A 25,132-nucleotide genomic window follows, 5' to 3' on the forward strand; every position below is an offset into this window, starting at 1 on the left:
AATGAACCTAATTGTATGTCGTTTCATAAATAATAATAGCTCTTCATTTTACACAAGGGAAAGGAATTCAGCCTGCCCATGGAAAAAGTCTATGTCAGATTTAGAGCCTACAACTAGCAGCAGTAGCTTCTAAACATGACACCAGCCCATCAGATTTTGCTTCATTGCCAGTCTAAATTAACCATTAATGTCTTCTCCAAGTCCCATTAGCTTACTGCAGCAGGATGAAAAATCAGAATGTCAGAGGCAAGAAAATGCCTGTGTTGGGACTCACAAAATCAAATGGAAACAAGAAAAAGTTTTTTTTAAAGGCAGGTTTTCTTTCTAGATGTGACAGGGAATGCTTTTGTCATGACCTGAGTCTTAAGTCAGATCCCTCATAATAAGAGGGAGCTGGGATTGTTTAGCCTGGAGAAGAGGAGGCTCAGGGGTGATCTTATTGCTGTCTACAACTACCTGAAGGGACATTGTAGCCATGTGGGGGGTTGGCCTCTTCTCCCAGGCAACCAGCAATAGAACAAGGGGACACAGTCTCAAGTTGTGCCGGGGCAGGTCTAGGCTGGATGTTAGGAGGAAGTTCTTCACAGAGAGAGTGATTGGCATTGGAATGGGCTGCCCAGGGAGGTGTTGGAGGCACCGTCCCTGGAGGTGTTCAAGCAAAGACTGGATGAGGCACTTAGTGCTATGGTCTAGTTGACTGGCTAGGGCTGGGTGCTAGGTTGGACTGGATGATCTTGGAGGTCTCTTCCCACATGGTTGATTCTATGATTCTATGCTTGAAGAGAGAAGCAACAGAATAGGAATGAAACAAATTTCCCCAAGATCTTCCTCTTGAGCGTTGGGGAGGGAAATACTGAAGGGACTTCTGCATCCATCTGCTTAGTTGTTCTTAAAGGAGGCTCCTAGCTACATTAGCATCTTCTAAAGCATCCATTTGGGTATCCTTGTGGACATGGAGAAACAGAGCTCCAGGTCGCATCCAGAACTGCTGCAGCCTTCCTTGCCGCAAAAGTCACACCAGGCTGTGACCCCCCCGGACGCATCTACTTTCCCACAGAGACCAAGCACTATCCAGTCACAGACCTATTCACAGCTGAGAGGATATCAGGGCCTCCTGCTGGCTCTTTTAAAGGCTAATTAGACTGGAAACTCTTGGCAGGTCTTTACAGGAATTATGATCAGGGACTCTTCAGACCTCTCAGCGCTTCTAATCAGGAGACTTGACATATAGTACCTGCAGAATGCATTACTGCATTTTCCTGGGTCCCTTTCTCCCCTGCTTGCATGTCAGTGCCACTACTGCATGCAACATTCTTTCTTGTTTGCAGACTTCTGCTGCACCTGAGTACAAAGGAAAACAGATCTGCTTCCGTACATCTGCTGCGTTGCAACTGTGCCACGGGCAAGTTTAGCTTGCTGAGTTGGGAGAACATGGTTTAGTTCCTATGTGCTCGCAGATGGGCCAGTAAACGTGATGTGAACTGAAACAAAACATCTCAATTCATTGTGCCAGGCAAGAGTTCCTGCAGCAGATTTTTAGGGTGACTGTTTGTATTCATGAGCAAGCTCCCAAAGCACTGCTGAAGTGACAGCCTGTTCCTTTAAGGACTGCTGCTGCAGAATGTTATAAGACAGTGCTAGAAGGAAGTGGCTGCTATTTCCCTGTGTGTTTGGTTTCTTGAACTATCAGTAGAAATACTCCATCTGTGGCTTCCCATCTGTACAGCACGTTCTGGCAAGATAACGTGCCAAAACCTCTCCTCGATCTTCTTCCTCATGGCTAGGCCCTCATTCTCCTTCCTCTGTAAGCTCTCTGCTTTGTCTTTCCTCAGAAACACTGGGGAGAAAACACCATCCTATGTAGGGTTGTTGTTTCTGTCTCCTTTGACTTCTAATTACGCTGGAGGAAAAGGATGAATGTCGTCATCTACACATTCAGCCCTGCAAACACTGCATGGCTTACAAAATTCAAAGGGTCTGGCTTCGGGTGTAACCTGTGATGAAGGTATGATGAGTCCTAAAAAGAAAGATTCGGTTGTCTTTTAGCTGCAGGGATTCCTGGAGAACAAAGCCCAAGTTACTGTAGGAGAAACACTGAGCATGAGGCCAGATCAGATGGAGATGAGACTAGAAAGTGAGAGGAAGCCCTGCAGGGTCCATCTCCTTCTGCTAGGGAGAGGTGATGTCAACAGTGTTGCCCTTTGCCTCCCCCGACATTGCTGGTCTCCTCAGGCATCCCAGCCCTTCGTGCTCTCTCTGAGGAGCAGCCACAGCTTGAATCTGCATGGCTGTGCCACAGGCAGAGAAAAAAACATGACCAATTTGATGCTCCCGGTCTGCTGCTGGAGGCAGTTGCTTACTTTTTTTTCATGTGGCTAGCTGTCCAAATGAATTCCCCACATCTGAATTCTTCAAAATCCCCTCTGGACTTTATTCTCATTTAGCCTTCTGACTACTGTCTGTAGTTCTAAAGTTATCCCTTATTTTATCACAAGAGGATTTGTTTTTTCTGGGGGCTGAGGAGGGAATAATAAAAAAATCTCTAAAAATATGTTGATGTTTTTTAAAAATACCAGAAATATGCTGGGTTTGTATTTCTCTTTTTTGCCCTCTCTCTTTTTTTTTTTTAGCACAACTTAGCCACCTGGCAGAGAGCATTAAAAAAAAAAAGTGACTTCACCCACCACAGATAGCAAATGAATAATGAACAATCAAAGCAAAGTGCTTACAAGCCACCCAGAGACAGAAAACAATTCAGTAGGGCAGCTCAGATGAGCTGCCACGAGCAAGCAGAGCAGTTGCAGGCAAAGCACTAAACCCTCAAAAGTGTCCCAGCAGCACACACCGGGTAATCCTGGAGGGTGTCTGACCTGTAAGAGCTTTTAAAGCTCCTTCCTCTCCTAGACTGCCTTCCAATAAATATAAATCTTTAAAGAACATCCTTTATATGTGAATGTCAGAAGCTGTAACAGTGTCTGGGATATATCAGTGGGTGATGAGTAGTTTTGTATATTCTGCTGTTGTTGATGGTGTTACTGTTATAATTATTTTTACCTTCCTTTTGTTTTTAACCTTTCCAATTAACCTGTCTGTCTCAACTCAGAAGTTTTAGCTTGATTTTCCTTTTTCTTTTTCAATTCTCTCCCCCTTTTCCCTTGGGCAAGGGAGCAACCTAGCAGCTGTTTGGTGCTTTAATGTCTGCTAGGGTTAAATCACAACCAATAGAAACTTTCAGATGCTGCAGTTAGGTATGTGCTCAAATACTTCACTAGACCTACTACTTAAACTTGGGCAAGACCTAGTGTTTTACAGAAGATAGCTTCAGAGAGTAGAATGAGCAAGAGGCACAAATCCTTTTCTCTGGGATTCCTGGGGCACACAGAGTATTTAACTGATGGTTTCAGTTTCTCATTCCTACTTCTCCCTTTCTCCCTTCCTGTTCCTCTGCCAGCATGAAAAATGCACAAAGAAAGAGAGAATCTCACAGTATCCTGATCTGACCTCATCACTAAAAGCAATATGCATTTAGCTACAAAATAAAACCCACAAAGCAACATGAAACCAAGCTCAGTGAGATTTTTATTACAAATTAACATAGCTTCCTCTCCAAAAAGCAAGTAACTGTGTTTAACATCAGTCTGGCACCAGTTTCTCTGATGGCACACCTTGGCCTGTCTTTGCAGGCAACCTAGCTGCAGGGCACCTGGATTGCAGTTCAGAGCCACCATGCCATGGTGGATATCACTCCTGAGAGAAGGTGCTTTGGTTGTTTTTCCAGAAGGTAGCTGCCCCTGAGGTTGTTACTGAACAGCAGCCTGCATACCATAAGGTGTCATTTCCATGCATGAGTAAATAACAAGTCACCAGTAAGTCTTGTGGCATCAGTGCTTAACAGCCTGCTGCTGCTCTAAGTTACCCTCTCCCAGTTGTTCACTGGCACATTTACACTCTAGCTAAGATGATGGTGTCTGACAGTATTGCTTGGCTCAGCTTAAGGTCTCTGAATGCAGCAATTTTTGGTGCTGGCACATCAGACTGTTCAGCATCCTAAAGCAGGAAAAAAATATAAATTATGGTGCTTGCTTAAGGCTTGGCTCTGTGTGTCCTTAGTGTGCTAAGCATTTCAGACATGAGCCTCTTGCAGATGCCTGACACAGGTTCCAACAATGCTTCACAGCTGTGTTTTCACCACGAGAGCTCCCCCTTGCACGAAGAGCTCACTGAGCTCTTAAGGCAGTGCCCTTTGCTTCTAATAGCTATTGATTCGCTGAATGCAGGGGAGTATGGATTCAATTAGCTGGTCATAGCACTGTAGTTCAGGGCTTGTCAGCATTTCCAGTATATAAACTTCTATTCTCAAGGTTTGTGTAACATAACCATAAGAATTTGGGCTGCATTAAAGTCGGCATTCAAGGTCCTTTTACAGATTATTAGTTCATAACATGCAGCAATTATTTTTATTATATGAGAACCACTGCTTAGGGCAAGCATAGAGTGACTTTCCAACAAGTTTCCTGAAGATGGGCACTTCCACTGAAGGCACTGTTAGGCAGACATATTCACAATAAATTGTTTTTCTAACTGGATGAAAAATTGCTCACAAAGCCTTCTGTAGGCACTGTGGACATCCACCCCAGAGCACAAACTTCCCCATTGCACAGAATGGAAATAACCTCTCCACAGTGAGATAAAGAGTTTTACTGGAAATGAGAAAATACAACACACAATTACCTTAGCCTGTTTGGAGGAAAGTGCAGCAAAATGAGGAAGCAGCAGCAGAAGAAAGTGACCTGAACTGATCTTGAATACTGCATTCAGTTTTGGGCTCCACAGTCTGAGAGGGACAGGGATCTGCTCAAGAGGGTCCAGCAGAGGGCTGTGAGGATGATTAGGGAACTGGAGGGCATGTCTTAGAAGGAGAGAGTGAAGGACTTGGGACTTTTTAGTCTGGAGTAGAGAAGACTGATAAATGTTTACAAACACCTGAGGGCTGGTCAGGAGTGGGAGGACAGGCTCTGCTCACTTGCTCCCTGTGATAGGACAAGGAGCAATGGGTGTAAGTTGCAGCACAGGAGGTTCCACCACAACATAAGGGGAACTTCTTTACTGTAAGGGTCACAGAACATTGGAAGAGGCTCCCCAGAGAGGTTGTGGAGGCTCCTTCTCTGGAGACTTTCAAGGCCTGTCTGGATGAGTTCCTCTGTGATCTGTGCTAGATTGTGTGGTTCTGCTCTGGCAGGGGGGTTGGACTCAATGATCTCCTTGAGTCCCTTCCAACCCTTAATGCCCTGTGATTCTGTAAACTACCCCCCAACCCACAGCCCACCCAGTGTAAATGACTAACACCCTGAAACCAGAAACCAGAAGCAGTAACCAGAACAGGAAGCTTATCTGAACTTCAAGCCCCATGACACTTTACTCCAGCCAGCACTTTCATTTTGAAGCTGGCATGACAGCAGTGTGGTATAGAGTATCAGCAGCAAATTCAACTCAGTCCATGACAGCTGCTTAATTTTTTTTCACATCTCCCTTTCTATAAATCTAATACTGCATTTTTACTCACATGTCTTTCACTGTGAGTATTGGTGAGTTACACCTAAAATATACTCCTAAAATACCTAAAATAACATGAGTGTTCATGAGTGAACTTCTATTAGAATGGCATACTAAAATGTATTTACATCTCAAAGAAAAAAAAATCAGCCTGGAGCAGAGCGGATATTATCTAAATAATTTGTTCAAGAGAACATAAAATAATTTCTCTTCCAGGGAACATATCACAATTACAAAATCTTATCTTCACAAAAAGAATTTCATAGAATCGTCAAATGGTTTGAGCTGAAAGAGACCTTGATCGTAGAATCACAGAATCAACCAGGTTGGAAGAGACCCCCAAGGTCATCCAGTCCAATCTATCACCCAGCCCTGTCCAATCAACTAAACCATGGCACTAAGTGCCTCATCCAGTCTTTTCTTGAAGACCTCCAAGGACAGTGACTCCACCACCTCCCTGGGTAGCCCATTCCAATGCCAATCACTCTCTCTGTGAAGAACTTCCTCCTAACATCCAGCCTAGACCTCCCCTGGCACAACTTGAGACTGTGTCCTCTTGTTCTGTTGCTGGTTGATTTCCTGGATCCAAAACTCCTATCATAGGCAAGGATATCTTCCATTACACCTGGTTGCTCAAAGCTTAAACTTGTCTTGAACATTTTCAAAGTGGGGACATCCATGATGTCTCTGGGCAACTTGGCAGAGTATTTCACTATCCTCCCAGTGAAAAACTTCTTCCAAATATCTAGTCTAACTCTACCCTCGTTCAGTTTAAAGCCTTTCACTTTGTCCTGTAACTACATGACCTTGTAAAAAGTCCTTCCCCATCTTTCCTGTAGATGCCCTTTAGGCACTGCAAGGCTGCTCTAAGGTATTCCCAGAGTCTTCTCTTCTTCAAGCAGAACAACCCAAACATTCTTAGCTTGTCATCAGATTAGAGATGCTCCAGCATTTCGATTAGCTTCATGATTCTCTTCTGGGCCAAATCCAACATTTTCATATCCTTCTTACTCTAGGAGCCCCAGACTTTGTGTTTTAGTCTTGCAAACTAGAATTTGCACTCTAAGGAGAGTCGAGGCAAAAAGGAATTAGGAACATGGGATCAGTAAAGGAAGAAAAAACATTGCTGAAATGCATCACCATTACTATGTTAATATATGGCAATCTTACCGTGGGTAAATGTATAAGGACTTACTTGGCAATGCAGAACAATCTCCACGGAACATTGATTTAAATATAGCCTTGAGTCCCTCTCTTCAGTGGGTCATAATGTAGTAGTAGTCTGTCCTCTGATGTCCTCTGCTTTCACAGACGATACAAGGACCCAGCTCAAAAGATTAGAGAAAACAGGTGGAAGGTATAGCAGCAGGCTGCAGCCATTGCCTGCATACATGCAGTGGTACAGGACCAGTGCATTTCTGGAACTGGTAGGAATTCTCATTAACATCACACTAGGAATATGCATTGCTGTGGTCACTCAGCTGTGGATTAAGGTGTCATGCACTGCAGCAGCACAAATTGTACTGGCATCATTAAGGCTGAGATGCCATTTCTACCATGAATGGTAGCCTCTCTGTTCCTTGTCTTGAATGTGTGTCTGTACAGGTGCCAGCCAAAAGACAACTACATATTCAGTGCAACAGTATGAGCAAGAGTAATGGCCAGATAGGAGCTACAACACTGTGTCAATTAAACAATAGGCATCTGAGAAGTGCTTAACTCTGAAGCCACCTAATAGCTTGCAATCATTCAGAAGGGCTTTTAAGAGCATATTACTTAAATCAATTCATGTCAGCTGTCCTCAGCCTGCTGTGGGGTGAAAGTCTTTTTGCAGTGGATCCACACTATGCTTGGCTACTGCAGGATGACCAGGTCAGGATGACATTCTCTTTCAGGACTTCCCCAAGTGGTTTTTTTTACCAGATGAAATATATACTTGTTCCCTTTTACCAATGCTGTGACCTTCACTGAAATTTATTACTTTCAACACATTTTAGAAGTTGTCTGGGTAAATATAAAAGGATTTTTAATGCTGACATAGCTGTAATATACTTCTGATAGGTTAGATAATGTATTTATTGGGAGTTGTGTGCTTGTGGGTAATCTGCTCTCCTCAGCCCCGTGGAGAGAGGTCAGAGTCTCCATCATAAGAGCTTGCTTTTGCTTCCACGTGGCCAGCCAAATGGGCTGCCCTGCTCCCATCCGTGTGACTGCAAGTAATTTAAGCCTTTTGTCTATGATGATAACTAAAGACTTGTCTGGGACCATGCCTGCAAGTGCAACAGAAGACATTTGTGCAGTTGCCAGAACTGTAGCGAGATCCAAGATGCTGGTGGCACCGTAGGGCCAGGGCCTGGCAGCAGAGAAGCAGCGGGACTGAGATCTTCAGGAAACGTCATCAGCTTTGCCCTGAAAGCTGCTGCTGTCCTGCCAGGAGGATGTTCATGGGGGTGCCTTAGGTGCCCTCATCCTTTAACTCACTGTATTTTGTAACAGATGTGTAAAACAGGCCTGTAAAAATGCTGATGTTTCTCCAAGGCTGCAGAGGAGAGCCGTGCTGCATGGCAGTGGCACACCACCCTTACCTCCTCTGCCCTGGCACCCTCGGAGGTGTCAGGACATGCTCTCCAGGGCAGCAGCTTCTCTGTCTGCTTAATAAAGTAGCCACAGAGCCTCTGGAGGCTTTTTTGTTCTTTTTTTTTGTTTCCTGCTACATTTTATTGAGATGATAAGGGTGAGATGTGAGACTTTTCTGAAGGTTTGAAAAGAGCAGCTTTCTGGATTTTTTTGTCTAGTCATCTTGTCAATCCAAGGTGTTACACTCCAGAGAAGGCCAGAAGCAGCAGCAGCTGTCACATGCAGTTGATCGTCGTTTATGAGGTCAGAGGTTTCGAGTTCCTGTGAAACCACCATGAATTACTGCATCTGGTCTCATCCTCTGGATTTCTATCCTCAGTCAAGGAGAAAAGATGAGCTCTGTTAAGGCTTTTATGCCAAGCTCACTGCTTTCTTCAAACCTCCCAGAGAGTACACTTCAACTACAAATATTGACCAGTCTGTAGCAGGGGAAAACTATGTTTTGTACCATAGAATCATAGGATCATGGAATGGTGCAGGCTGGAAGGGACCTCCAAAGGGCATCTAGTGCAACCTTGCCTGCAGTCAGTGCAGAATTTAGACGTTTTAGACTGAAAGTTTGAAAGTTCACTATGGACATGAGCCTGGTTCTCATTGTGCCAGGATGTATGCCCTTCACCTAGCATATCTCCAGCACTGGGACAGCTCAATGTTATGCCTGATTTAGGAAAGTATAGAAGAAAAAGAATGAGATCCAGATGAAGGAGGGTCTGTTGACTACTTCCATTCTGTTTGTCTAACTCAACAGGAACATTTTCTTAACCTTCACTCATACAACCATTTAGTTACTTTTGTTTTCTACCTCTCTGTTTTGTTGCCATGATGTTGTTTTTCTCCATTTTCAGTTGTTTACTGACTTTGCTTTCAAAAGACTTCCCAGCATCCTTTAAGTTTGCTGTTGTGAAGTTTCATCTGGCAAATCCCACTATCCATTTTGTTTTCCCAGAGGCACATTTATATGCTAAATGGGTTCAGCTCTACAGAAAATGAGAGCTCAGGCACTGAGGGATGTGAAAGGTATCTAGCACATGACTCAGCTCCATGATCTCTCCCACGGTGCAAATGCAGAGAGTAAAATAGTCATAGGAGTGTGTCATGGTGAGGGAGAGAGATCACTCTCTGGCATGTCCTCGCCTTCTCTTATCCTAGGTTGGACCTGGAGGAAGACAGCTTGCTCAGCTGATGTGTGAAAGCCTCCTACTAGCATCCAGCCAAGGACTGACTATGAAAGGACCAGGATTTTCCTTCACATGCACCAGTGAGATGCCACATAGATACAGTAGCATGGCAACAGACTGCTGGTAGTTGTGCTAGAAATGGAGCACTAACCATTTCTCTGTGTTCCTGTCTCCAAGGAGAAGTTCAGTATAAGTCAGTCCCTTAACATCACTTTGACATCAGCCTATGTCTTTGACACATTAATTCAATTTATTAGCCATTTTGATCCACACTTTGCATTCTATTTAAGATGCCAGGGGACCTGTTCATCCCTAATGACTGAGGAAGCATTTGTGTTTTATAAGCTATTTGGGACACACCATAAGGAACTCAAAGTGTCTGGTTTATTTTCATTGTTAGATTTACCATGTAGCCAATTCCAACACTGCTGAAATGGATAGCAAATTTGCCAAGGACCACTGCAATTGGAATGCTTTCTGAAATCAAAGGAGCCCCATCAAGGATGCATCTAACATGCTCTCCACTCAAAAAAAGGTCTGTTGGTCTCTTCATAAATAATGCATGGAGAATGTTAACAGGGGCGGGGAGGAAATTACAAAATGTTAGTTTGTTGTTCTGTCTTTTATCTCTAGCTAAACTTTGATCTCTAGAAAATGTTTCTACTGTCATCTCTAACTTTCCTTAGTCTTTACTCGGTACCATATTAAAATTCAGCTGAGTAATTTCACTGCTTTTCTTTGATCTTTTCCCTTCAATGTGAATTACTTTAGCTGAAGAGTTCATATTTGCCTAAGAAAAATTCATCTCCCTTTCTCTGTAAATCCAGACATTTGGGAGTTTCATTGCATTGCATTTTTGTCTACCTAACCTTGCTCATTCAGGTATATTCCTCCTTCTCTTTGCACAATGGTACAAAAAGTTTAGTAGCAAACTAACAAGTATATCAGATTGTTGGCTTCTTGCATACTTCTACTTTTGAGCCTGTTCTTAGAATCATAGAATGGTTTAGGTTGGAAGGGACCTCAAGGATCACCTCAAGTTCCACCCCCCTGCCATAGGCAGGAACACTTCCCACTCCAAAGAGGTCACTCAAGGCCTCATCCAATGTGGCCTTGAACACCTACAGGGAGGCAGCATACACAACCTCCCTGGACAACCTGTGCCAGTGTCTCACCACCCTCACTGTAAAGAATCCTTTCCTAACATCTAGTTTGAATCTCCTCTCTTCCAGTTTAAACCCATTACCCTTCATCCTGCCATTACAGACTTTGTCAACAGCCTTCCTGTAGACACCCTTCAGACACTAAAAGGCTACTATAAGGTATCATCAAAATCTTCTCTTCTTCAGGCTGCAGAGCCCAAACTCTTGTAGCCTGTCCTCACAGCAGAGTTGCCTCAGCCCTCTGATCATCTTTGTGGCCCTCCTCTAGACTCACTCCAACAGTTCCATGTCCTTCTTGTGTTGGGGGCTCCAGAACTGCACACAGTACTCCAGGTGGGGTCTGATGAGAGCAGAGGAAAGGCTGCACATGCACACTGCTGGCTCACGTTGAGCTTTTCATCAACTTAGACCCCCAGGTCCTTCTCCTCAGGGCTGCTCTCCAGCCGTTTGCCACCCAGCCTGGATTTGTGCTTGGGATTGAGTTTCCCAGGTGCAGGACCTTACACTTGGCCTTGTTGGATTTCAAAAATTGGCCTGGGTCCACCTCTCCAGCCTGTCCAGGTCTTTCTGAACGGCATTCCTTCCATCTAGTAAGTCAACTGTGCCACACAGCTTGGTGTCATCTGCACATTTTCTGAGGGTGCACTCAATCCTCTGTCCATATCACTGACAAAGATGTTAAACAGCAGTGGTCCCAGCACTGACCCCTGAGGGATGCCACTTGCCACTGGTCTCCAGGTGGACATTGTGCCATTGATCACAACTCTCTGTGTGCAATGATTGTGATTATGCAGGTGTTTGGAACATGCACTTTACCCCAGATCCAGCCTAAGAAATATGGGCAAGCCATGGCAGGATTGCGCCAGGGACACTTTGACTTAGGAGTGCAGCACAACACTGGTTTGGAAGCAGCAGCATCCCTCTCAGAGTACTCTGTCAGCCGCCCAGCACACAGACGGTTAAAGACAGACAAGCTCCCTGTATTTCTCACCCACTCACTTCGTGTTAGCTCCTGAAGGGAGCAACGAAAACAAATTTTCCTCGTGTCCATATAAATAGACCTCATTGCTGTCAAACCTCTAACCTGTGAGCATCATGCCCATATGCTTGTGTACATGCAGTCACACTCCACCAGCTTTTCCCCACACAAGATCCACATTAACTCTCTGCAGAACAAAAAGCATTTAAAAAGTCCTTAGAGATGAAACATGGATTGGCTGGAATGCTGTTTGCTTCTTACTGGCAATTTCACAGTTCCAAAAGTGGTCCACACTTCACACAGAGGTATATTTCCTGTTCTCAGGACAGTGAGGTGTTTTTCCACAAGTTAGTGCAGAACTCAGAGCACAGTGCTTTACCTACATGGATCCTTCCCATACAGTAGTTTCACATCATGCCTGCTAGATGGTATTTGATGCTTAGCTACTATATTTTTTCAGGTTGTACATTCTAGTTACATGCTCCTCATGATTTGATATCAAATATGAAGAGGAAAGAATCTACAGGACTCTGGGCTGGTTATAGTGATGTGCTGGAGAAGAATGAATTGCAGACTTTCAGAACAAACCTCAGGGCTTCTGGACAAATTCATTACATGGTATTCTGCTACCCAAATTATTTTCATTCAACCCCAAATTTTGTCCATTATCATCAAACTCTTGCTAGCAGATGGAGCTTGAACTGCAGAAGAGTTGCACATTAACTCAACTGAGTTTTGAGACATGCATATCCAGTGCATCTGAGGAGCTGAGAAGGGAGTCTCTGTTCTAATTGTCCCCTATGCAGCTTCTTGCTATAGAAAAAACATTTAGGGTGCAAAGGGAGTTGTGCATTATTCATTTAGCATGTCAACTCTCCAGCTTCAGCTGACTGCAACACAGGCAGCTGCCCATGATATACAGTAGTTGGGGATGTTTGATGTTCTTCACAAAAAAGAATGATTGGCCAAAGGAATGGGCTGCCCTGGGAGGTGGTGGAGTCACCGTCCCTGGAAGTTCCTGGAAGTGTTTGAAGCAAAAAGCTGATGTGGTGCTTAGTGCCATGGTCTAGTTGATCAGATAATGTTGGGTAATAGGTTGGATGTGATGAGCTTGAAAGTCTTTTCCAACCTGCTAAATTCTGTGATTCTGAGTGATGTTGATCTCTCAAGGTGTAATAGTGTGCCTTGAAATACTGTGGGCTAGCTACATGTACCATAACAGGTTCTGTGTGCTGGTTGTTTAGCTCTATACATTTTCACAGTATGACCTACCTTGCTCCCTTTTCCCCCCCTTTTCCAGCCCAGGACATTTCTGACTGTACTGCATTCCAGCCTGAGTGAGAAGTGTTTTCTCTCCCCAAACGATATCTGATACAGACACATTTCAGACAGATGCTGCCTAAGAGAGCAGAGCAGCTCTCGCCCACAGTGTAATTCTGAGCTCAGCAAATCAATGCTGTCTCTGCTGGGAAGCAGGAAGAAAGTCTCCATAAGAAGGGGAGGGGTGAAGCACTCACTAACTTGTCCGATCACATCATCTCAGGAATGCATCACGCAAGGCAGCCTCCCTGAAAAACCTTAACTCTCTGTTTCTCCATCATGCCGATGACGAGATGTTAATTTAGTGCATCAGTACCTGTGCTCTTTCCCTATCCAAGCTATGGAACCTTCGGGTCCAGTGCAGTTAACTGTCTGCTGGTGTCATTTCGTGATTTCCCACATATTTAGCACCCATTTAACTTTGTTACTTTGTACCACGTCTTTTTCTCTTGCTGCAGTTTACAAGAAACTGCAGCTCCGTTGTTTTTCCACCAGCAGGCAAACATCACAATCCGGGACACAGGCTGCTGTAGGACAAAGGCAGGGAGAAATGATCATTCGTTTTGCCTTAGCTCCCTTCATTCGTGGTGGGAACTACAAGTAGAAAACATCATCCCTCTCTGCTTCAAATTTACCTTCTCATTTCCATTTATCTCCTTTTGGTTCTGACATGTGCTCTGCTCTTCCAGCTTTGCTTCTGGAGATTGAGTTCTCTGAAGATTAATATTTTTTCCATAGCTCTGTAGATACTGACAGCTGTTTTTTTCCCAGTGAATGCAAACATGGGGAGAAATGGGTTTTTCACATTAATGCTTCTCGTTCATTTTCGTAACACTGGCCAGATCAAGCCACTGAGGACAACTGGAGTAGTGGAAGTTTGCTGTCCTGAGTTGCTCCCAGAGCACAGGAAGTGTGCTGCCTGGTATTTATAGGATGTCATTCATATCAAGGAGTGAAATACAAAAATAACCCGAGGAGAAATGAGAGGGAAGAAATCACTGTATTCAAATGTAGTAAGAAAGCCTTTAGAGATAATGGCTTCAGCTGGCTAGGAGTGCTCCAACAGCCAGGAAGGCTTCCTGCCTCTTTATCAGTGGGAGTAGCATTGATACATTAGTATAATAAAGTCTCATGTCTGACGAACAGGCCAAAAAAGGGTTGCTAGCACTAGAAAATCACTTCTGTGAACACACTCTGAGTGTGCAGTAAAATACATCACGTGGCACAGTTTAACATTAAAAAGACACCTTGGGCATGAGTGCTCTGTGGTGTATCATTCTGTATGTAACCAGGACACATTATAAAAAGGCTGTGGCTTAGCACCTTTTGCCCTTGTTCTGGTAGCACATGTTTGGCTCCATGAGATGAAGGAAAACTATCTCTTATAATGAGTGGAGGAGAGGAAAGGAAAAACCTGCAAGGGAGTGAGCTGAGGCCTGGGGTATCCCTGAGAGGCTGCTTGAGTGTGCAGGTGCTCACTGGCATGTGCTGACTCAGGGCCTGGGGAGCCAATTGTTTAGCAGGAAGACTCAGAGCTCCAGTCCTGGATTTACCTCTGACTTTTAGTGCTGAATGACAGGAGCTGTAAATTCTGCCCTGTGGTGGCAGATAGACATCCTCCACCAGTCAGACCATCTGGAATAATTCTCTAACTGACGTTTCTTGTAGGTAATTGTCAAAGGCATCATGAATCAGAGGCTTTTTGTTGTTATTACATTAGGATATCTCAAGGGCTTGAGAGGCAAGTCCAGGTTGATTCCTGTATTTTCAAATCATCATGTTGAGTTTGCCTTTTCCGGCTTGGCAGTGCAGAGCTGCCTTCAAACTCCCAAAATTAGGAAAGCCAGGCACAAATTAATTGACAGCTGAAAGCAGAGAACTCTTATCTGGAACAGCTACATGGAAGGCTTACCTATGTGCCATGGTCTGCTGTCAATAGGTTTCACAGAGTCCTATGCCTCTATCAGAGCAGATTCCTTTAAGTTAAATACACTCACTAAGCTTGGGGATGGAGTATGCCTGTAGCCTTCTGTGTGCTTAGGAGCCCTGAGGGCAATCATCAATCAAGAGAAATTAAAAAAGCCTATAATTGTGTATTGAGCAAGACCAGGCTTAAGACTGGGCAAGGGAGAATGGAAAGCTAGTAGGATACTTGTCTCTTACTTATTTCATGTTCTGTGCCAAGCACTGCTGTGCCGAAGCCACAGCTGAGAAGTTAACTTGTTTCCTTCATCTCTGTCATACTGCTAGCCAAGTCAGGACCCATGTTACCTACCTCGAAGGAGAGTAACAGGGCATAACAAAACCCCACAAATTAAAGTTATATGCTGTTGACAGAGCTGTTTTAAAATAGTGTTCCCCTTTAAACACAGCTGTTTCAAAGTACTTCAAACGTTTCATTCTCAAAATAACTACACCTTGTTTCTAAAAAAGCATAAAAGTTCATATGCAAGGGAGAAAAAAATCCCAAGATGTTGAGCTTCTGATACGATAAGCAGAAGCATTTACTTGTAATTGTTAGTATTATCAGTTTGAAGGGAAATGGCAAATCACTGCATCGATACCTTGGTTTTGTATACACCAGGAACATACCCCACACAAGGGAACAAGAACAAGTTCATCATTTGCAAAGTTTCAAGTTTTGCATTCTTGCATCATTCACACAAAGCATTTAAAAACTCTGCAGACCTTAACATGTCAACATAATTCATCTTCTCTTTAACAGAAGTGAGATCCCAAGGAGGAAAGGTAAACCAGCATCTCCTGTCACCCAGACAGAACAAATGACAAGGATTAGAGAATCTTATGTCTGGCTTCTTACTCCAAGACAGATTCCTCTTGTAACTGTAGCCAAGGCAGCCAGCCTCTCCATACTGCTCCATCTGTGCTACAAGTGAATTGCCTATCTTCTTAATAATGCAACTGGAAATCTATGTGAAGCAGCAAAGGTGATAATGTAAGGTAAGAATATCTCAGAGGCAGAAATTGTGCCTCGAGTAGCATTCACTGTGTTTTGCTCTCTATTGAGCATTTGTCATAATGCTTTCCCATGGTTCTGTGTTGTCCCTACATTAGTGTGGTGGTTTGACTATGGCTGGATGCCAGGTGCCCACTAAAGCCACTCTATCGTCATATCCCCCACCTCAGATGAGCAGGGGAGACAAAATATAACAAAAGGCTTGTGAGCCAAAATAAAGACAGATCATTCACCACACACCATCATGGCAAAACAGACTTGTCTTGGGGAAATTCCATTACTGCCAATCAAATCATAGATTGGCAACTCTATTGGCATAGAATAGATTCATAAAGAATAAAAAAATAATCTTGAACCCCTTTCCCCTTACCCTCCTCCTCTTCTGAGGCTTCTCTTCACTCCTGATTTTCTCCATCTCCTTCCCAACGGCAGCTTGGGGAGACTGGGAATGGGGATTGCATTCAGTTCATCATGCATTGTCTCTGTCACTCCTTCCTTCTCAAGGCAAAAACTCCTCAAACTCTTCCTCTGTTCCAGTGTGGAGACTCTACTGCAGAAAATAATCCTCCATGAACTTCTCCAGTATGGGCTCTTCCCATAGGCTGCAGTTCTTCATGAACTGCTCCAGCATGGGTTCTCCACAGCAAGGACCCCCACAGTCCTGCCAGCAAACCTGCTCAGCATGGGCTTCTACCTCCACAGGATCACAGGCCTTGCCAGCAGCCTGCTCCAATGTGGGCTTCCCATAAGGTCACAGCCTGCTTTGAGCATTGACCTGTTCCACTGCGTGATCACCCACAGGCTGCAGGTGGATAGGTACAGATAGATGGCTCCACCATTAATATCCATAGACTGCAAAGGGACAGGGTTGATTCTCCCACATATTCTCATTCTTTTCTCTGCCTGCTATGGCACAGAATTTTTTCCCTCTTCTTAAATATTTTGTCTCAGAGACTGACAAAATAAAACCATCACTGATGGTCTCAGCCTTGTCCAGTTAAGTCATCTGGGATTGGCTCTCTCAAATACTGGGGAAGCCTCTACCAGCTTCTCATGCAAGCTACTCCTGTAGACCCCCAGCTACCAAAACAGTTAGCTGCTCATACAAATGTTACAATGTGTGGAGGAACAAGGAGCACTGAGCACCCCAATGTGACAACCACTCACAGATAGAGGAAAGAGATTTTTGCTGTTGAGTCTTGGAGGTGAATTTCTTCCCAGAAGAAGAGAGGGTAAGTCAGTATCTGGGCTGTTGCTGTGTAAAATGATTCATAAATCAGAAGGCAGCAACATTTCCAGGTAGTCATTTACTTCGTCTATAACCTGAATAACCTTTTGGGACTATTTGTTATTTCCACTGGTTTTAAAGGAATTTTAAGCATCATGAACATTCCTAAAGTTAGGCAGCATAAATCCAATTTCTGTGTTCTGATCCATAAGGATCTCCACGTGATCAGATTGTTCATCAGATCAGATCTTGGAAGCAGGTCTACACTTCAGAATAGGTCAAAACAAATAAGAATTGCCACTTTGATGGTTGAGAACCAAACTGGGATAAACTTATCAAAATTCTTTATATATACTTCTTTATCTTCTGTAAGAAAAAACACCAGTTGCAGCCAGCCCTGAGCCCTGCTTTAGTAGAAGCCAGCAGCTATGGCATTGCATGATGTGGTGCAAAGGGTAGGTGACTCCATTAAATGGGTTTCAGATTTACTCCACTGCCACTTCTGCTATCTTTGCCACCACCAGATAAATCTTATCTGACTTTTAATACTGAAAGTAGTTCTGTTGTAAGAAAGTCCTTGATATACAATGTCTTCTGGTGAGAGACAAGAGAGAGCCATCGTTGTTGGTCTGTAGCTCACTCTGTTCCTGTGGAACAGGAAACGAACAGGACTGTTCATAGGCCAGATAGTTCCCACACTACTTCACAAGAGAGAGCCAAACTCATGGGCAGGATCTACCTTTCAATTTCTTGATGTTTCCAAGCCCATTCTGGATGTGTGCTGCACTAGAAAGTTCCACCAAACCACTTGTCTCCTTTAGGAGGAAAATTACTGACATATTATTGAGTTTCAGGCATCTTAGGCTATGTCTCATTAATCTGTAAGACACAAAGACGAAAAGCAAGCAACAAAGAGATCTTTGAGAATTCACTGAAGCACAAATGCTGAGCTACCCTCTGTGACTGTATTTTTTCTTGCTGATATACACAGAGGCTGAATGTCGAAAGTGAAGAGTTTTAAGCTGTCCTAAACTTACAGATCTATAAAAAATTGATATTTTTTTTTTAAGTTTAATGCAGGAGACATAAGCAGAGGCCTCCACACATAAGAGAAAGGCAGCATTCTCAGCAACTTCTCCTTGTAAAAAAAATCATTCCATAAGCAGGAAATGCAATTGACCCTGTATCCAGGTCCTTCAACCTATTACACTGACCCTTATTTCCCTCATTTTTAATTTTCTATTTCATTTTTAATTTGCTGTTTCTTATTAGAGTATCCTCCCAGCAAACTATGTCACATTTTTCACCTGACTTTGCCAAGAGCTGGAGGCAGCCAGCCAGCCTTGGCATACACAATTGTAGTGCTGGATTCCTCAGCCAGTGCTGCCTGGCTAGTAGTCTGCCACTCTCTCTGGGCAGACCCCACTGCCAGAAAATCACTGAAACCTCCCAGTCTCTTTCCCAGGCAGGGTTTTCAAGGGAAACCAGACCTGGATCCCAACTAGGTGTCACAAACATAAGGGTAGAGGATGTATGTCAGGAAGATTGTGCATCTTGCCTAGTGTTATTCAGTTTTGATATTGACCAAATGAAAGAATTCACTTTTCATGGTTCTGTATTGCCTTCTTTTCCTCCTTTTCTGAGAAGCAGCAGAAGATTGCTTTGTGGAAGGCAGTATTCCATTCTGCTCCCTTGGAAGAGATTTTGCACTTCTGTTCTATTAGAAAAGTGTTTAGGAAACCTTCTTCCATATACTATCTGTAGTGCTATGAATTTTAGCAGGATGGCAAAACAAGTTGCTTTCAAAAAGCTCTAATTTACAAATAAATAGTCAGATCCTCAGCTGTTACAGACTGTGTGCCCTGTTGACTTCAAAAGGCAATGCCAAATCAGATCAAGAGAGAATCTGACTTAAAAATTTCAATGCAAATCAACACAGTCACAAGTTAATGCTCACCTTAGCAGTGTGTCTTAGGCACTAATCCCATGTCAGAGTGGCAGCCAAGTGCTATGCTGATAATGCTGTGTAGGCAGTCTGGAGTGTGACTTTATTGCTTCACAAATAAACAAGGCTTTAAACAACTTAATTCTTCACCAGTCTGTCTGAACTCTGTGCGAAGGGCAGCCTATAGCCAGATCAGCTTGACTGTGATCCCACCAGCTCTTACAGGCCAAATAAGTGAGGTGCCAGGAGAACAGAGGGATGCAGATGCAAGAGAAGACTCCCAGACATAGTAGAGAGGTTGATCAGTTCACTATGTGGCCTGACTGCTTTGGATTCTATAAATTGCACCAGTAGAGGTGATCTGCTGTAAAGCAGCCCTGTGGAGAAGGACCCGGGAGTCCTGGCGGACAAGAAGCTATCCATGGGACAACAATGGGCCCTTGCAGCCAAGAAGGCCAATAGGACCCTGGGGTAGATTAAGAGGAGTATGTCCAGCAGATCAAGGGAGTTTCTCCTGCCGCTCTAACTCTGCCCTGCTGAGATCTCACCTGAAATATTGCATTCAGTCCTGAGCTCTCCAGGTCAGGAGGGACTACTGGGATCTACTCGAAAGAGTCCAATAGAGGGCTACAAAGATGATTAAGGGTCAGGAGCACTGCCCTCTGAGGAGAGGCTTAGGGACTGTGGTGGAGGGTTGCACAGGTCTCACATGACTATGTTTACAAACCTATTCATGCCCGGACATTTGTCCCCCCAAAGGGTGTTGCCCTACCTATACTTGGGGTAAACAAATCAAAGGGGACAAAGGGGGACAATAGAACTGGTGCCTTCGAGTCTGGGTTGCCTCCTCGAAGGTTGAAGTAAACACATTACATAAGCTCACGTGCCTAGGGTGGGGAATCCACCTGAGCCCTCTCCATATTTGGGGGTATCGGACCCCCAGACTTCACCTTATTTGGTATGTTTTGGCTGGTTGCCAAGCCCTCATTGGACAGAACTGTGGCCCAAGGACCATCAATCGCAGGGTCAAAACTCATAAAAGGGACAATTCAGTGTCCCTGCTATCTCGCATCTCACACCCCACTCCTATCCTGCCACCCTCTACCACCCACCTGCTGCTCCTAGCTGCTTCCAGCCGCTTTTGGGGACCACCACAGCTGCATGACTCCAGCCCACAGCACCAGCCCAGGGAAACTGACCAAGGCACTCCCAGCCAGCCGCAGCTCCAGCCGCCATTCCCAGCTTGACTGTGCCCGTGGAAGCTCCGGACAGCGCGCCCCAATAACCCCTGAGCTAATCTATTCAAACCCATGATATTTGGGACCATCAACACTGACTCCAGCCAGTGAGTAACTGAGCAAACTCGATCTAAGCCAGCATAAACTCTCACTAACTTACCAGTGGCACTTTCATGCCACAGACTCTCTTCCTAAATCCTTTCAAACTTTTGCTAAATTCCCAATTTGCTGTACATAGACATTCTGTAATACAATCTCAAAACCGCATGCAAAGAACTTGTGTGGGGTAGCTGTAAATAAGTCTGGGGAAGGGGGGATTCCTTGTGTATATAATATTAAATTATTTAAACCCTTTTAAAATTCGGCCTCATACTTTATTCCCCCAAACCCAGATGAACCCCTCCACGACGGGGACATGGGGCTTTTTGATCTGGTGAAGAGAAATCGTAGAGGGGATCTAATAAATGTTGATAAATATCTGAGGGCTGGGAGTCAAGAGGGAGGGGACAAACTCTTCTCAGCTGTGCCCTGTGATAGGACAAGGGGCAATGGATATAAACTACAGTTCAGGAAGTTCCACCTCAACATGAGGAAGAACTTCTTTACGGCAAGGGCCATGGAGTACAGGCTCTCCGGAGAGGTTGTGGGGTCTCCTTCTCTGGAGACTTTCAAGACCTGTCTGGATGCATTCCTGTGTGACCTGTACTAGATTCTATGGTCCTGCTCTGGCAAGGGGGTTGGACCAAATGGTCTCTGGAGGTCCCTTCCAACCCCTAACATCCCATGATCCTGTGAACTTGGTACCCCAAGTCCATTGTTAAGGAAAGGCTATTTTCATGAAAAACATACACCTTCTTTAAAGACCATCAGCACTCCCTGAAGATACCCAGATTCAGTTTTAAAAGACATACTTCCTGGAGCTGACTTACCACTAAGTATTTAACACTGGTGGAAGTTTCAGAACTATTCAGAAAGCAAAGCTTTCCATCTCTGCTGTGCCAGGAATCATGCCTTTCTTGAAAATATGTGTTATCTGCTCCAACAAAGGGTTCTGCAATTGATTTGCAAGTGATCACTTAGCAGAGAGGAGACCTGCTCTTGAAAATGCAGTACAACACAAATGAAGGGTAATAAATTGTAGGCTTCCCAAGACTCCTCTGAAATGATGCAGGTATAATACATTCTTCTGAAAACGTGGACCAGTTTGTCAGCTGAGACACTCCACATTGTCTCTATCCAGTCCTTCAAATGTATATTTAGGAAAGCAAGAAAGATAAGTCTGTGATTAAACCAAATAAATGGGTTCAAGGAGAATCTCAGGCCAGTTGCAGAGCCGGAGATTGGCTTAGTCATTAACTGGGAGTTAATATGTCTTAACCTGTCAGTGCATTCTTTTTCCATCAATGAAGGGCAAACAAGAACTAATGTCTCTTTGGTCTGTCCTAAAGCTTCCATGGTTTTGAAAGGCTTTGGGACTGCTAGATGGAGACTCTGTATTTCACAGCCTTTATTGTGGTTTACTGAAAGTATAAACAGCCCCTTTAGTAAGCACGCCTGCAGAGACACCACACGTCAAAGACATAGGGAAACACAAAGACGATTACGGGAGCGCAACATCTCCTTTATGGGGAAAGGCTGAGCAAGTTGGGTCTCTTTGAGGAATTTGGGTCTCTTTAGCCTAGAGAAGAGTGAGGGGTGACTCATTCATCTTTATAAATATGTGGAGGGTGAGTGTCAGTAGGATGGAGCCAGGGTCTGCTCAATGATGTCCCATGATAGGATAAGGGGCAATGGGTGCCAGATGCAGTATGGGAGGCATTATGGGTTTAAGAACTGGGATGTCTTAGCCATGGACTTGAAAGTCCTCCAAGTACCAGAGGGGTGCAGGGAGGTGGACAGAGAAAAAAGTGATCTTTTGTTATTTCATTCCATCATTCCCTCACCTCCCTTCCTTGTATAAACTGGCTGCAGAGTCAGCTTCTGCTCTTCTCCCCTCTCTCCTGCCAGCACACCAAGCCGGTATCTCTCTGGCATTTAGGGGAAAGTTGAGCCTTTTGGCCTTGAGTAGTTTGGCTAATTCTTACTGCATCTGGCAGAAAACTTCAGGCCTGGGTAGGGAGGTATGACTGGAGGCCTGGATGGCAGGGACACATTGGAAAGTTTTGGCCTAATGAGGTTGTGAGGCTGGATATGAATTTGTGCATTTTGTATGCTTTTGTACTGTTTTATGTAGTCACAAATAGTATTTCCATTTAAATTTCCAATTCCTCCCAATCCTGTCTAGAGCATTTTCTTCTATTCCTTTGGGGAGGGGTATAAAAGTTTCTGTCTGCTCTCTAAAACTATGACAGGAGGTTCTGTGTTTAGAGCAACAAAGCTGGTGAAGGGTCTAGAGAATAAAGCTTATGAGGAGTGACTGAGCGAGCTGGGGATGGTTAGTTTGAGGAAGAGGAGGCTGAGGGGAGACATCACTGCTGTCTACAGCTACCTGAGGGGACACTGTGGAGAGGCTGGAGACGGTCTCATCTCACAGCTAATTGGAGACAGAACAAGAGGGAATGACCTCAAGTTGAGGCTGGGTAGGTTTAGGAAAAAGTTTTTCACGGAGTGAGTGGTCAGGGGCTGGAATGAGCTGCCCAGGGAGGTGGTGGAGTCACCAGCTTTGGATGTGTTTAAGGGTCGTTTGGATGTGTTGCTTAAGGATATTGTTTAAGGTGAATCCTGTAGAGTAGGGTTATAAATTAGACTTGGTGATCCTGAGGGTCTTTTCCAACATGGACGTTTCTGTGATTCTGTGATAAGGAAAAGCTTTTTCACTGTGAGAGTGACAAAACATTAGACTGGGCTAATGAGAGAGATTGTGGAGAAATTCAAAACCCTCCTGGACACGTTTCTGTGTGCCCTTCTCTAGGTGATCCTGCTCTGGCAGGGTTGGGGTTGGACTAGATGATGTTTTGATGTCCCTTCCAATCCCTAAAGTTCTGTGTGTGGAAACAGTGTGTATTATATGGACATTAAGAGGGAACACATAGAAAATGCTCCTCAAAATAAAGTATTATAGCTATGCAGAATCAAAATAATAACTTTATGTGGATAGATTCTCAGTAGTTCTATGCTCATTTGAAAATGGCAGACTTTAATTTTTCCACTGATTTAGCTTGCATTCATTTCCACTGTTATTAGACAAAGAGAGTGAAGTTTAAATGTTCAGAAATCTTCAAGGAAAATTGCTCTGGGCAAGTTCCAGTAACATCAAGGAGAACTGAAAAGCTAAATCCTGAACACCAGGAAATCCTGAAAATCTAGCTTAGTTACATGCCATTAAAAAAAAGGCCTTTAATGAAAATCTTGTTAAATGTTAAACGTGAACACAGAACTAAGAACATATGAGCTATAGGCAGAGCAAAGGGAGAAGTGTGTGCCATTTTTTAGGCAGCCTCTTTTCTTAGCTAAACCTGATTGTGCATGCTGGATGATAAATACCTCATGCTTTCAAGGAGACTTTTTAAAAAGGACTTCTTGAGAGATGCCTACCAACTCTGTTCCCATGGCAGCTGCAAGCTTCACTGATAAAGCAGAATTTCTAGGTTATAATGTGCAAGCAGCTCTGTTAACGAGTCCCACAAAGCAGTCCACAGTAGTGGTACATAAGCTAAAACCTCCTTTCAGGTAGTTGTAGACAGCAATGAGGTTTCCCCTGAGCCTCCTCCTCTCCAGGCTGAATGGCCCCAGTTCCCTCAGCCTCTCCTCACAGGGCTGTGCTCCAGCCCCCTCACCAGCCCTGGTGCCCTTCTCTGGACACGTTCAAGCACCTCAGCATCTTTCTTAAATTGAGTGGCCCAGAACTGGACACAGTCCTCAAGGTGTGGCTCAACCAGTGCTGAGTTGCACTTATCTTTATTCCAGAATATTCTAATTGATATTAAAGCTTTTCACTGAGGTATCACAGTAGTCATAGAGCAACACACATACATTTTCTGAAGTTCCTGCTGTCACTAGTATAGTCCCACTGTCATTATTACTGGATCCATGCTCTTTTGGATTTTCCAGGACTACCTAAGCCAGATCAGGCTTATGTATAGAGATAAATCCCTGCCACATTAACTACAGTGCAAAGAGCTGGCATATATGCTTGTTTTATGCTAACTGTGAGAATATAGATGATATCTGGTCTCTTATAAAGACTGCCACTGCAATATTAACCCATAAAACTAACTCCCTGAGAAAATCTGAACCAGGAGGAAGGGTTTTTATCTTGACCAGTCCTTTGTACTATATGGCTGCACCATTTTATGTTTTACGTCAGAAGCCCTCAAGCTGGACTCATTGAATTGTCCAACCTCAGTCTATCTTCTTAAATTCACTTGCTGGCTTGATAGAATATATCTTGCCCTCTATAATCTTACTTTAGAGAGGAAACAGACCTACAATAAAAGCACATAACATATGTAGAAATGTGAAAGCACTTTTTGGAAACAGATCCAAGATTCCATTCTGGTCAAGATGAGAGGCAGAAACTTCAGTCATTCAGTATTGCCTTAAGGCAAGGTTTAAGGAGAAGAAGAGGGGGGGGGGGGAAATGCTGTGTGATTACTAAAAATGCACAGACAGGCAATGACGATTTCAGTTCTCCAAATAGCTACACTGCAGAAGAGGGCAAGATAAAGATAGAGAGCTCTGAGATCCCCTGGCAAAAGGTATTATCAGTGGGCTGCATATTTTAATTGCTTTTACACTATTGACTTCAAACCAGAAATCACTGAAGCTACATCACCCTTGATGTGGCAGAAAGTTCCTGTAAAGGAGAGGAAAACAAAAGGAACACTCCTCACATTTGCTGCCATTTTCAATCCCTTCACTTTAACACCTTTTCTGCTGCCATTTTCCTGCTTGTTCCTCTTTAAATTAAATACA

The 25,132-nt window shown here is 44.0% G+C and overlaps 2 long non-coding RNA genes across 2 annotated transcripts in view; one reads left to right on the forward strand and one right to left on the reverse strand.

Moving 5' to 3' along the window:
- The window catches only part of LOC135179856 (uncharacterized), a 99,306-nt gene that overhangs the window by 18,656 nt on the left and 55,518 nt on the right, over window positions 1–25,132 (reverse strand). The gene's annotated exons all lie outside the window — the stretch shown is intronic.
- On the forward strand, window positions 9,817–15,773 carry LOC135180019 (uncharacterized). The gene is made up of 3 exons (XR_010304247.1): window positions 9,817–9,903; window positions 15,556–15,578; window positions 15,662–15,773. It is a non-coding gene; the product is annotated as an uncharacterized LOC135180019 (long non-coding RNA).

This window comes from Pogoniulus pusillus, chromosome 12 (assembly GCF_015220805.1).
Source record: "Pogoniulus pusillus isolate bPogPus1 chromosome 12, bPogPus1.pri, whole genome shotgun sequence".
In the NCBI taxonomy this organism is placed as follows: Eukaryota; Metazoa; Chordata; class Aves; order Piciformes; family Lybiidae; genus Pogoniulus; species Pogoniulus pusillus.